This window comes from Jaculus jaculus, chromosome 6 (genome assembly GCF_020740685.1).
Source record: "Jaculus jaculus isolate mJacJac1 chromosome 6, mJacJac1.mat.Y.cur, whole genome shotgun sequence".
Lineage (NCBI taxonomy): Eukaryota > Metazoa > Chordata > Mammalia > Rodentia > Dipodidae > Jaculus > Jaculus jaculus.
In genome coordinates, this window is record NC_059107.1 from 120,519,428 (window position 1) to 120,532,085 (window position 12,658).

At 42.3% G+C, this 12,658-nt stretch overlaps 1 pseudogene; it reads right to left on the reverse strand.

Moving 5' to 3' along the window:
* LOC101595380 overlaps positions 1-12,606 on the reverse strand; it is a 124,079-nt pseudogene extending 111,473 nt beyond the window's left edge.
* Positions 12,607-12,658: the final 52 nt, after the last annotated feature.

Consider the following 12,658-nt stretch of genomic DNA (forward strand, 5'->3'; position numbering starts at 1 on the left):
ACAATATGATCCTATTAAGCCTCCCCTCCTCCCTCCTTTTCTATCCCTTTTACAAACCCTTTCTAGCTTACTGGCCTCTGCTATTAAGTTTTATTCCAACTCACATACAAGTCCAAACATGTTTAGCTAGGATCCACATATGAGACAGACCATGTGATGTTTGGCTTTCTGGGTCTGGGTTCCTTAAGTGTTTAAAAGGACCCAGTTAGGCTTACGTAGTCCAGGTTTAACAGAAAAGGGCTATTCTGAGTTCATAAGCCCTCTGTGCATACTCTCCACATTATTTGCTTCCTTACTTATGTGTCCATGCCAATTTCCTTTCCTGAGAATAATGTTTCACCTTACAGTTCAGTGTAAAACATCTCAATGTCTTACTTATGTGTCTATGCCAATTTCCTTTCCTGAGAATAATGTTTCACCTTACATACAGTTCAGCATCTCAATGTCTAGATGAAATAATGGTTGGTTTGAATGTGTTTCAGCAGAGTGTCATTAGCCATTTGACAAATGTATATACATATTAATGAATCTTTCCTTGTTTTGATAAGGAAAACTCGTAAGGAGAACCAGAGGTCTTACTGTAACTCAAACAAGGGCAGAAGTCTATGAGGGAAGCAGGAATGCTAAAGTTGAAATATTTTATCAAGAATACTAAAAAGAAAATACTATCCTGTTAGTCTAGCTCAGGCAATTATTCTTTTGAAATTCTAAAATGGTAGTTCTGGTGGCCGGGTGTGGTGGCACACGCCTTTAATCCCAGCACTTGGGAGGCAGAGGTAGGAGGATTGCCATGAGTTTGAGGCCACCCTGAGACTCTATAGTGAATTCCAGGTCAGCCTGGGCTGGAGTGAGACCCTACTTCGAAAAACCAAAAAAAATTTTTTTTTTAAAAAAAAGTTAGTTTTGTCACACAGGCAACCATAGGCAGCCCTTGTGTATATTTTATGAACAAACTGTTCTTAAATTCATTCTTTTTCAGTTTTTGTAAAATGGTTTTGCAATGAAGACAGCATTATATTGTGGTATAATAACTTATAATAAAAAATCTAGTAAAAAATAAATGTACTACCTGCCTTATTATAGATCCGTGTGTGGTTCTATTTTCAAGACTAATGTGGTAAGTCTTACACTATCATATAACATATGTTAAAATAGGAAATTCAGGGCTGGAGAGATGGCTTAGCGGTTAAGCGCTTGCCTGTGAAGCCTAAGGACCCCGGTTCGAGGCTCGGTTCCCCAGGTCCCACGTTAGCCAGATGCACAAAGGGGCGCATGCGTCTGGAGTTCGTTTGCAGAGGCTGGAAGCCCTGGCGCGCCCATTCTGTCTCTCTCCCTCTATCTGTCTTTCTCTCTGTGTCTGTCGCTCTCAAATAAATAAATAAATAAATAAATAAATAAATAAATAAATAAATAAATAAAAATAGGAAATTCATGAGGTGAATTTCATTCCTTAATGGCAAAAAAATTTAAAAAAAAATCACAGTGCATGTGCCAAAGTAGCTCCTGGCCTGGAATTAAGATGTTAGTGGAAAGCAAAGAGGACTGACTCCCCGATCCTGAAGGTTCACATGAAGTTAGTTATCAGGCTTACCAGGGATGGGTCATAGTGGCCTTTGGTAAGTCATTTAACAATCCTGGGCCTCACTTCATCTGTAATATGCTGAGTCATAATAATGTATAATTCCTACTATAGCATCTGCCACATAATCTGGAGAGATCCAGGATATAAAAACTCATTGAAATATCTTAATTATATATTATCTTTTCCATGTAGTAGAATATCAGTTTGTATATGCTTAGGAAACTATCTAATATTTGAAAGTCACGTCTGTTTTAGTTTCTAAAACTTGTATGAGTTGTGTATATGTATTGTATGGGTGTGTGTGAATGTATGTGCATATATGCCCTGGCATATGTGTGGAGATCAGAGGATAACCTTGGAATGTTGGTGTTGGGCTCTGAAAGGCCCAGGCGTGAGGTCTAGTGGAACTTCCTGAGCCTAGCTAAAGTTTGGCGACCTGTCTCTGGCCAGCTAGGACTCAGCAAGAAGCCTAATGGTTTCTGGCCTGCCACTTCCGCATGGTAATTGTAATTACCATTTTAATAGTTACAGTTTACTATTGGCCCTTACCTCTTCCCTCATTCCAAAATCCCTGCCTTCGTCCCCAACATGATATAGACAACTGCTCAGAATAATAAAGCGAGTTGTTTCTGCGAGTTCCTGCATGGAAAAGACTCCCGACTCAGTGTGTTTTTCTCCAGTGGCCAGGAGAGGTTTCTGGGTCGTCTGACGCCCATCATCCCCTCAACCCCTAGGGAGGAACCAGCAGGCCTGGTTCTTCCCTCAGCACTACCTGACCGGGAAGGAGCCCTGCATATTGGTTCTTACTTTTTTCTTTCATTGAAATGGGGTCTCTCTTGTTATTTGCCACTGTGAATGCCAGACTAGCTGTGAGCTTCTACCTCCTGTTGCCTTAGGTGTATTGGGATTGCAGACACATGTGCTATTTGTGTCTGGGTATGTGGGTTCTGGAGATCTGAACTCAGTCTGTCAGCATGTGCAGCAAGCATTTTTAACCCTGGAGCCATATCCCTAGTCCCTAGTTCCTGAAATGTTGTGTGTAATATCCTATTGTAGCACTTGAAAATATATTATGACATAGTCAGAACTTGTCTGACCATTAGGCTGAGAATCACTCAGGAAATCAAATAAAATAGAAAGTATGGGCTGGAGAAATGGCTTAGCTGTTAAGGCGTTTGCCTGTAAAGCCAAAGGACCTAGGTTCAATTCCCCAGGTCCCATGTAAGCCAGGTAGCACATGCGTCTGGAGTCTGTTTGCAGTGGCTGGAGGTCTGGGTGCACCCATTCTCCACCTCCCCATCTCTCTCCCTCTGCTTCTTTCTCGCTCTGAAATAAACAAATAAATTACATATATATAAAGAAAGTATGACTTTAGAGTGTATCAGGCATCCTGTAGCATGGGAACATGTACAGGCTAACATTGTAAAGATGGAGCAGAAAGACAGGGTGAGCCTGAGGCCCTGATGGAAGGCCTGAATGATTTCACCTGTGTACATTTTGGTATTTGGGACAGTTCAGCCTTATTCTGGGTAAGATTCAAAGGGGCTCACCTTCTGTAGAGAATAGGTGCCTTGGCTGCAGGATGGATGTGGTGGAAACTAAGAAACTAGAAAGTTAAACGTCGTGGGAGTGGAGTGGCCAGAGGCTCTTCTGAGAGCTGTATTTCCTATTGTTTACTGCTGTTCCGTGTTGTCCTATCATGATGTCTATTAACTAGTTCAGAGCTTTGCCAAAGCAATGTTATGAAAATTATATAAGAACTGAATTTCTCATTTGGATCAGAAAAATGCCTAACAGCACATATGGAAGTCAGATTTCCAAGGTCAAATTGATGATAAGGATGTAATTCTTTATGGACTTTGCAGAAACGTTGGAGTAGGACAAACACTTGCATAGGTGGTAGTGTCTAGGGTTGGAACCAATTGTATTTGGGTATTTAGGATTAGAAAGGCTCTAGCCAGTATTTGGATTGTGTGTCTTTGACCCCATGACACTATAGCAAATGGACCAAATTGAAGTATCCTTCAGTGTATGTTCACTACTACAATAGCTGAATGCTTTTAAATATGATTTATTTTTTTTCCTCCTTCAAATAGGGGCAAGACTAAAAAACATGGTGGGTTTATCCTTGCGCATTGTGCTGTATAAGCATACACACAACAAAGAATCCACTCAAGCTACTTGCATTCACAGTTTCTTCTGGTGAGAGAGGTGGAAGAGGTAGAACCAGACTCCCTTGCAGTAAGAGTTACAAGGGACAATTATGAATTCCATTCTGCAAATGAATGTGCCAGGGAGATTTGAAAGGTGGCAGTGAGGAAGTCATGATCTTCCTGGGTTGGTGGAAAGGTGGCAGTGAGGTATTCGTGATCTTGGGTTGGTGGAAAGGTGGCCATGAGGTTGTCATAATCTTCCTGGGTTGGTTGAAAGGAGGCAGTGAGGTCGTGGTGATCTTCCTGAGGTGGTTGAAAGGAGGCAGTGAGGTGTCATTATCTTCCTGGGTTTGTTGGATGTTGGTGCAGAAACATGAGCCTCCGAAATGTGAGCCTTTCTCATGGCAGCATCCCAGGCTCCATCCTCCAGCTTCCTGGGTATGTCACAGTGCTTGGGATGTTAGCAGAGGCTGTTTGTATTTCAGAGGATGGTGTTTAATTCCATATATGGTGGTTTGAATAAAATATCCCCCATAGGCTCATGTGTTTTGAATACTTTGTTCCCAATTGGTGGCAATTTGAGAAGTTGTGGAGCCTTTAGGAAGTGGAGCCTAGCTGGAGAAGAAATTATTTATTTGTTTGAGAGCAACAGAGAGAGAGAGAGAGAGAGAGAGAGAGAGAGAGAGAGAGAGAGAGAGGGGGAGAATGAGCACACCAGGGCCTCTGGCCACTGCAAACGAACTCCAGATGTGTGCGCCCCTTGTGCATCTGGCTTACATGGGTCCTGGGGAATTGAGCCTCGAACCAGGGTCCTTAGGCTTCACAGGCAAACACTTAACTGCTAAGCCATCTCTCCAGCACAAGAAAGTTCTTCTCAAAACTGTAAGCCAAAATAAATCCTTTGCTTCCATAAGCTGTTTCTGGTCAGGCAACTGCTGCACCAGATATCAATCTGTTACTACATATTTTCTGTAATTCTGTTTCCTTTGGAAATTAGTGAGTGGAGAATGAGCATATATTTAGCTAGGCCAATCTGAGAGTCTCTCTCTCCATCCCTCCCTCTCTCCCTCTCTTCCCTCTCCCCTCTCCCTTTCCCTTTCTTCTATGAGTTAGAATTATAGATTGCACTGTGTGGTCTCTTAGACATTGCCAAGCTTAAGGAACATGAAAATAACCTGTTCAAAATTGAAGATGAGTGCCATGCTTCTGGATTCCGTATGTGTTGAGCCAGCCTTATGTGAGATTCTGAGGACATTCACACTAGAAAACGTGGCTGCGGTTTGCTGCCAGACATTTCATTTGAGATGAAATCCAGAGGGTCTGGATTCTAGCCTCTGCTGTCTGTTTGCAAAGGCAAAGAAATATGAGTCTTCAACTTGGAAGTAGAGTCAAGAAGCAGCAGAGGATGAGAGGAAAAGAGGGGTGAGGAAGGGTAGAGGGAAAAGAGGGAAAGTGCTTTAGTTCTTGGTGTCTTACTTTCAGATAGAAACTTTTAGTTTCACCTAAACCCCCTGAAATGGGACATCATATCCTTACCTGGCTTTTAAAAATTACTCTTTTATTTAAGGTGCTTTGGGTAGTTTTATTTTTGTCTTCTCCTTCTGAAAGATAAAATGATGAAATAATTCATGTGACTCTGATGAAAGCATTTCAACCATATTACATATTTCTGAATCTGAAGTTATTTTATCTTATTCATTTATTTATTTATATGAGAGGGAGAGAGAAAGAGGCAGATAAAGAAAGAGAATAGGTGTTCCAGGTCCTCCAGCCACTACAAATGAACTCCAAATGCATGTGCCATCTTGTATATCTGGCTTAGGTGGGTCCTAAGGAATTGAACCTAGGTCCTTTGGTTTTGCAGGCAAATGCTTTTCACACTAAGCCATCTCTCTAGCTCTTATTTTATTTTTTTAAAATACTTTATTTATTTATTGGAGAAAGAGAGAAAGGAGGGAGGGATGGAGGGAGGGGGAGAGACAGAGAGAGAATGGGCACGCCAGGGCTTCTAGTCACTGCAAACAGACTATAGACACAGGCACCACCTTGTGCATCCAGCTTTATATGAGTACTGGGTCCTTTGGCTTTGCTGGCAAGTGCCATAACTGCTAAGCCATTCCTCAGCCCCTGAAGTTATTTCAAAAGTCATTCAGTGTCTCTCAATTGTGAAGCCTTTGATCCCTCTAAGCCTTTGGAAGCTGTAGGATGACCCCTTGGATTACTGTGCTTTAAAGGTCCACATCTCGACTTTTACAAGGTTATTGTATTGGAAGCCATGATGTATTAGATCTGTATTATTACCAGTTGCTGGTTTCTGCTTCACAGGTGAAGTGAGCTGGGATCAAAGGAATAAGAACCTTGCCTCAAGTCACACAGCTAGACGATAGGTGCAAATTTTGAATCAAGGCTATTAAGGGCTTCTTAAACATAAATATCAGTGATATATAAGGAAAGAAAGTAGGTCTTTGATTATACAGTGCCTGCATTCGGGTGGAAGATGAAAATAACAAATGAACCCAAGTTCTAAGAAAATAATCATGGCAAAGAGGTTGGTTACAAGTCTAGGCAGAGGAAGGATGTGCATTGTGTGTGTGTGTGTGTGTGTGTGTGTGTGTGTGTGTATTACATGAAATTATAAGTGAAAACTTCCTTGAAAAGGAAACAGTGAGTGGTGTGGATAGATCAAGAAAACAGCACTCAAGATAGGAGGAGAAAATATTTAATGTCTGGATCTAAAATGTTAATAGGCATAAAACTTCATGCTATAGTGAAATATGTGAACACTAAGAAAGTATGCATTTTCTTGGTCTGGTTTCCCTTATTAATTTTGGAATTATTTTGTTATTTATCAGCTCCACTGATGCAGTGTGAAGAAAGCCACAGAAAATATAAATCCTCATACACAAGGATGGATTCTAACATCTTTATAAAAACAGGTCACAGCTACATTTGTCTTTGGCTATAGTTTGCTAAATCCTAAACTGTGGCATTAAAATGTGCTCAAATACCTGCCTAAATGTCTTTTAACTTTGATAGAAATTTCAGTAAATGTTGGTTTAATTGTGATTCAGAAGAAAACTAAAACAATAATTTTCCCAGGAATTTTAAGTACTGGTGTGAATAATCCCTACTTTCCCTTTTACCGCCAATCTTGGAAAACATTAGAATAGGAGGAAAAAGTTGAGGTGCACCAGGCATATTGGAATTAGAGCACTAGCTGAATATCTCTGTGAACACAGTGAGGTTTATAGTATTTTTCAATTAAATAAATGTTGAAGTTATTCCAGGAAACACGGTAACAGTCTTGCAATTATAACCCAGAAGTGCCAATTTAGCCAAATAAGAAGAAGCACACACTGGGCGTGGTGGTGCACGCCTTTAATCCCAGCACTGAGGAGGCAGAGGTGGGAGGATCACTGAGAGTTCGAGGCCACCCTGAGACTGCACAGTTAATTCTAGGTCAGCCTGAACCAGAGTGAGACCCTACCTCGAAAGAAAAAAAAAAAAAAAGAAGTAGCACACTAGAGTACAAGATCATATGTTACAGAAGATTTTCATGAACTTGGATGTCTGATCATGACCATGGTGACCAGACCCGAGAGGAGCCAGTGAGATTCCACTTGATACCAAAAGATAAGGAATCAGGGTAAGATACCCTTAGTGGAAAATAGCACATCTATTAGTTGTGTCATGTTGTCTATTACAAGAGACTAAAATGAGACAAAATAAACATGCCCAAACAGCATTAAACAGTGAGGGTGATATTACAGAGAGGAGACATTTACTTTTGGAGGATGACACACAGCTCAGTGTCCTCAGTGGCTAACCCTAGTTACATACAGGGGGAATTGCAATATAATAGGATAAAGAAATGATTTAACATTCCTTGCCTGCTGTGCAGGCCACTATCTAACTGCTAGACCCGGAGAGTGTAGCACAAGGAATGTGGGGGAGAGAAAGCCTGCAAGACCAAGATGCACTGTCTTCAGGGTAGAGGTAGCCTCAGAGAAGGAAAGCATACCCCTTTGAGGTTACCGCCCTGGTTGTCAGCCAATCTCAAGATCCTATTTCCAAGATAGATGGATTGCAACTTCATGAACTATATGCTATTCCTCACTAGGAAGTGTTACAGAGCCATGGAAATGGCTTCATTACCAGGGCTGATTTAGAAAATTCAAGTGGGCCTCTTTTCCAGTGACCAACAGGACTTTCAGTTGCAAGATGATCTGAGAATTATTCTCACTCCACAGAATACTCCCAAATATAGACACGTTCTTCATATGGGCTTCCTCCTTTTGATTAGCATATAACCAGGCTTTGAATATAGTTTCTGTAATTAACACTTGGGGCTGAGAGCAAAATCATTTTACTTGCTCATTAGAACTTGAAAGTAAGTATTGTTAACACAGTAAAGGGGAAATAGTGCTGCATACTCAAAATGGAACCAGTAAAATCAGTAAAGTAACACAAGCCCCTTTTAAACACAGAAGGGTCCTGGGTCAAAAAAAAAAAAAAAAAAAGAGTGGCAAGGACAGGCAACTTAATCAAATCCAGATGCAATGTGACAGGAAGTGCTGTCACTGTTACAGCGGAAGGACTGCTCTGCAAAGAAGGATGCGAGAGGATAGCCAGGGATGTGAAGAAGAGCCCAGGGGGCCAGTATTGTCCAGATGTCACCACTGGGCTCACCTTCTTAGCAGCGTGCTCTGAGCAGCTGGTGGGACACTCCTGCACCATTGGCTGGCATACAATTGTTATTGCATGATTGTGCATATTCCATTAATCATCATGAACACATTATAGCATGATGTAATTTAATCTTGACAAAACCTTAGGGTGATTAGGGCATTATTGCCATCATCTTGTTTCATTTTACACCACAGATAACACCATTCAGTGGACATACTTGAGCTTACAGTCTATGCTGTCTTTCTATGCTGTCTTTCTGTTGATTGGGGTAGACCTAACTGCTATAGAAAATCAACTCCAGAGCCTAATGGTTTAAATACCATACAAGATAGCATATGTTTAAGACTGTGCCCAGCTCCATAAATATTAGGTATCACTATGAACCTGACACAGTATCCGAAAACCCACTGTGCAACTTACATTATCCCCATTTTACCAAGGAGGATATTGCAGCCACACTGCAAGTAAGTAGCAAGGCAAGGATTGGAACCCCAAGCCCATGCTTTTAACTACAGAGCAATACTGTCTCTGAGTTAAGCAGGGGAATACTTGTCCCGATGTCTGGCTTAAGGGAACAGAAATCTTTATACTCTACTTAAATATTTTCATTAATTAATTGGATCTAAAATGAAACCAGCAAAGTCATTCTCTATCTGCTATCCAAGTCAGGTCTTGAGGAAGTCAGTCTGTGTTCAGTAAATTGTAGGACACCAAACAGTCTGGGCAAATATTTGCTGACACAGTCTGAAAGTCTGAAAGACAGTCTGACTTGAACCACATTGTTTTTTTTAACTTTCTGGAGAAACCTTTTAAAATACTTCCTTTTGGTGACCAACTGCAAGGTGAGGTTAGACTTTAAGAAAACAACCTTGAGTAGAGAAGATTGAGGTCTTTTTTAAAAAAAAAAATATTATTTTACTTTTGTAAGTCAAAAACCATATGGAACTTCTACTCTCACACAGCTCAGAAATGACTCCTGGCTTTCGTGAAACTTGACTCTGCCAACTCCAAGCTCAGCAGAATCGTGAGCTGAGGTGGTGTCTGGAACTGTGGCTGCCATGGCCAGCCTGGCACCTGATGAGCTGCTCAAGAAGGACGGAAGCCTTGTGGGTTGGGAGACCTGAGATGATTCCAGCCATCACATTTTGTCCTGGTCTCACTTTTCAAAACTCTAGAAACTTTTTGATGGACTAGGAGATAGCTCCTGTTGTCTTTTGCTTTTGAGGTTTTCCAAGACAAAGGGCAGTTAGTGTGCCTCTCGGTGAGCATGTGTGTGCCAAGGTCTGTCTACAAAAGTGGGCATGGGATGGATATATCAGAACTCTTTGAGCATTCTCATTAATTGGCGCCTGGTGGTTTCATTTGTTGTAGATATTTAGTCAACATGAGTTTTGTGAGGGTATGGTTGGAACTGAAAGGTGTAAGTTGTGTTTTTCAGTGACATTTTTTATTTCACGTTGTCAGAACAAAGAGAGTAGTTTCCATTTATGTGAGAAAGCTGTGGGACCCAGAAGTAGCTGAAGAGTATTTCCATCATGACATTTGTGCAGTCATCTGACCTCAGAAAGAAATATTTGGAGAAAAGATTGAATCTGTACTGAGCATGGTCTGCTAACTTTCTTATCATTCCCTAAACAGTGTAGCAACAGTTCACAGAACGTTTACATTGCACTGGCTGTTACTGATGATCTGGAGATGATTTAAGGTATATGGAAGGTATTCATAGACTTTATGCAGTAGTACTCCAGTTTGCATTAGGGACTTAATTGTCTGCGGTGTCTGGGAGGGTGGCTAGAACTAATCCTCATAGGTTTCAAGTGAAGACTATAGAGTCCTATGATGTTTGGGTGAATCTTCCTGGATTACTTTGCTAGTCTAATCCTTACTTGAGCTCTAAATGCAAGCTTCCCCTTGAGTCAGTTTAGCAACTACTGAATGGAAGACATCCCGAAGTGTGTGGCTTGAAACAACTATTCATGAGTGTGCTGGGCAGGTCTGCTGGTATGGGCGGTGCTTGACCAAGTACACAAGCTTGTTCAAGTGTTTTCCATTAGCTTGTGGGTCAGTTAGGACCTGGCTGGTTTGGGAAGGTCACTGTTGGAATGAATTCACTCTAGGTGGCCTCGCCCCTACTTGGCTAGCCTGGATACTTTCTCATGTGGACCCCAGTGCAGAGGTTCAAGAGCACAGAGGGGCTCTGGTGTTGGGTTTCCGGATGATATGACCGTCATATGATATATCATTCTGTAATTAGCCAGAGTAAGTCACAAGGCCAGCCATATTAGGGGGGTGGGAGTAAACCCTGTGAGCTAACAGGAGGAACTGCAGGCCATGTAGAAACCTGTGTGGACAAATGGGGGTGGGTGAAAAATTGGAGCAATATTTACAATCAATCAATCAATGTACCATGGCTTGTAACTGAAAACTCATGAAGGGAATGGAGTTGATAGCTCACTATCCCCTCACAGTTAGTGTACATGAGTGCAGACATTGCTGGATTCAGTAAACATGTCAGCTCTGTAGTTCCTTAGTATATGCCTTTTGCCTCTTTTTAAAAATGTGTGTGTGTGTGTGTGCGCGCGCACATGCATGTGTATGTAGGCTCGTGTGTGCCACGGTGCATTCTGGAAGTTAGAGCACAACCTCAAGGCATGCATCCTCTCCTCCCACCTTCTTCTTGAGATTGGGTTTCTGTTGTTTTGCTTCTGCATGTGTCAGATAGCTTGCCTGTACAGAACTTCTGGATTCTTCTGACTCTGCCTCTGTTGCTGTAGGTGCTTTAGGATCACAGATGGATGCACCACTCTGGCCAGTTTTATGTGGGTGCTAGGGAGAGCCAAACTTGGGGTGATGGGTCTACAAGCAAGTACCTTTAACCACTGAGCGATGCCCTTAGTTCCATTTGGCTCTTTTCAAAATTAATGTGGCCATCTTTAAACTGGCATGATGAGGCCCTGAGGAGACGGCTCATTCAGTAAGGTGCTTGCTAAGCAAGCACGAGGGCCTGAGTTCAGATTCCCAGAACCCATTTTAAAAGCTGGGCATGGTGAAATGTGCCTACGAGTCCAGTGCAAGGAAGGCAGAGATAGAAGGATGGCCAGGGTTCACTTGCCATCTAATCGAGCTAAATTGGGTGAGCTCTCAGGTTCAGTGGTAGACCCTGTCACATCAGCACCTTGTTGCTGAGACAAACATCCAACCAGACACAGCCTAGGAGAGGAAGAGGTTTATTTCAGGCTTGCAGATCTGGGGGAGTTCCACCAGTAGTTGGAGAAGGTGCTTACTTTTGTATATCCAACCAGAAAGAAAAGAACAACAACACCGCAGCAAGCAAACACCAACCGCCACAGCTCAAACTACTCTCTGCACACTTCGTCTGTTTCCAGACCCGCCCCAAACATACATTAGGGCTGGACTCCATCCTCCATCCACCCTCAGTGACACCTCCTTTAGCCAGGCAGCTGGAGGCCCAAGTTACAAACATTACAAACTCAATTTTTTGTAGTTTTTTTTTTTTTTTAATTTGAGAAAGAGAGAGAGAGACAGACAGACAGACACAGTGAGAATTGGATGCCAGGGCCTCAGCCACTGCAATCAAACCCCAGACACTTGGAGCACCTAGTACATCTGTGCAACCTTGTGCTTGCCTCACCTTTATGCATCTGGCTTGTGTGGGGTCTGGAGAGTCTAGCATGGGTCCTCAGGCTTCACAGGCAAGTGCCTTAACCACTAAGCTATCTCTCCAGCCCACAAACTCAAGCTTTTATTTTTTTTTAATTTTTTGTTTATTTTTATTTATTTGAGAGTGACAGAGAGAAAATGAGGCAGAGGGAGGGAGAGAGAGAATGGGCGCGCCAGGGCTTCCAGCCACTGTAAACGAACTCCAGACGCGTGCATCCCCTTATGCATCTGGCTAACGTGGGTCCTGGGGAATGGAGCCTTGAACTGGGGTCCTTAGGTTTCACAGGCAAGCGCTTAACTGCTAAGCCATCTCTCCAGCCCTATTATTTTATTTTTATTTATTAGACACACAGACAGAGATAGAGAGAGAATGGGAGCCTCTAGCCACTGCAAACAAACTCCAGATGCATGAATCACCATGTGCATTGCCTTAAGTGGGTACTGAGTAATCGAACCTGCGTCCTTAGGCTTCCCAGGCAAGAGCCTTACCTGCTTAGCCATCTCTACGGGCCCCAATATACAATTTTATCCTCTTCAAATAAGGGGATTTCAG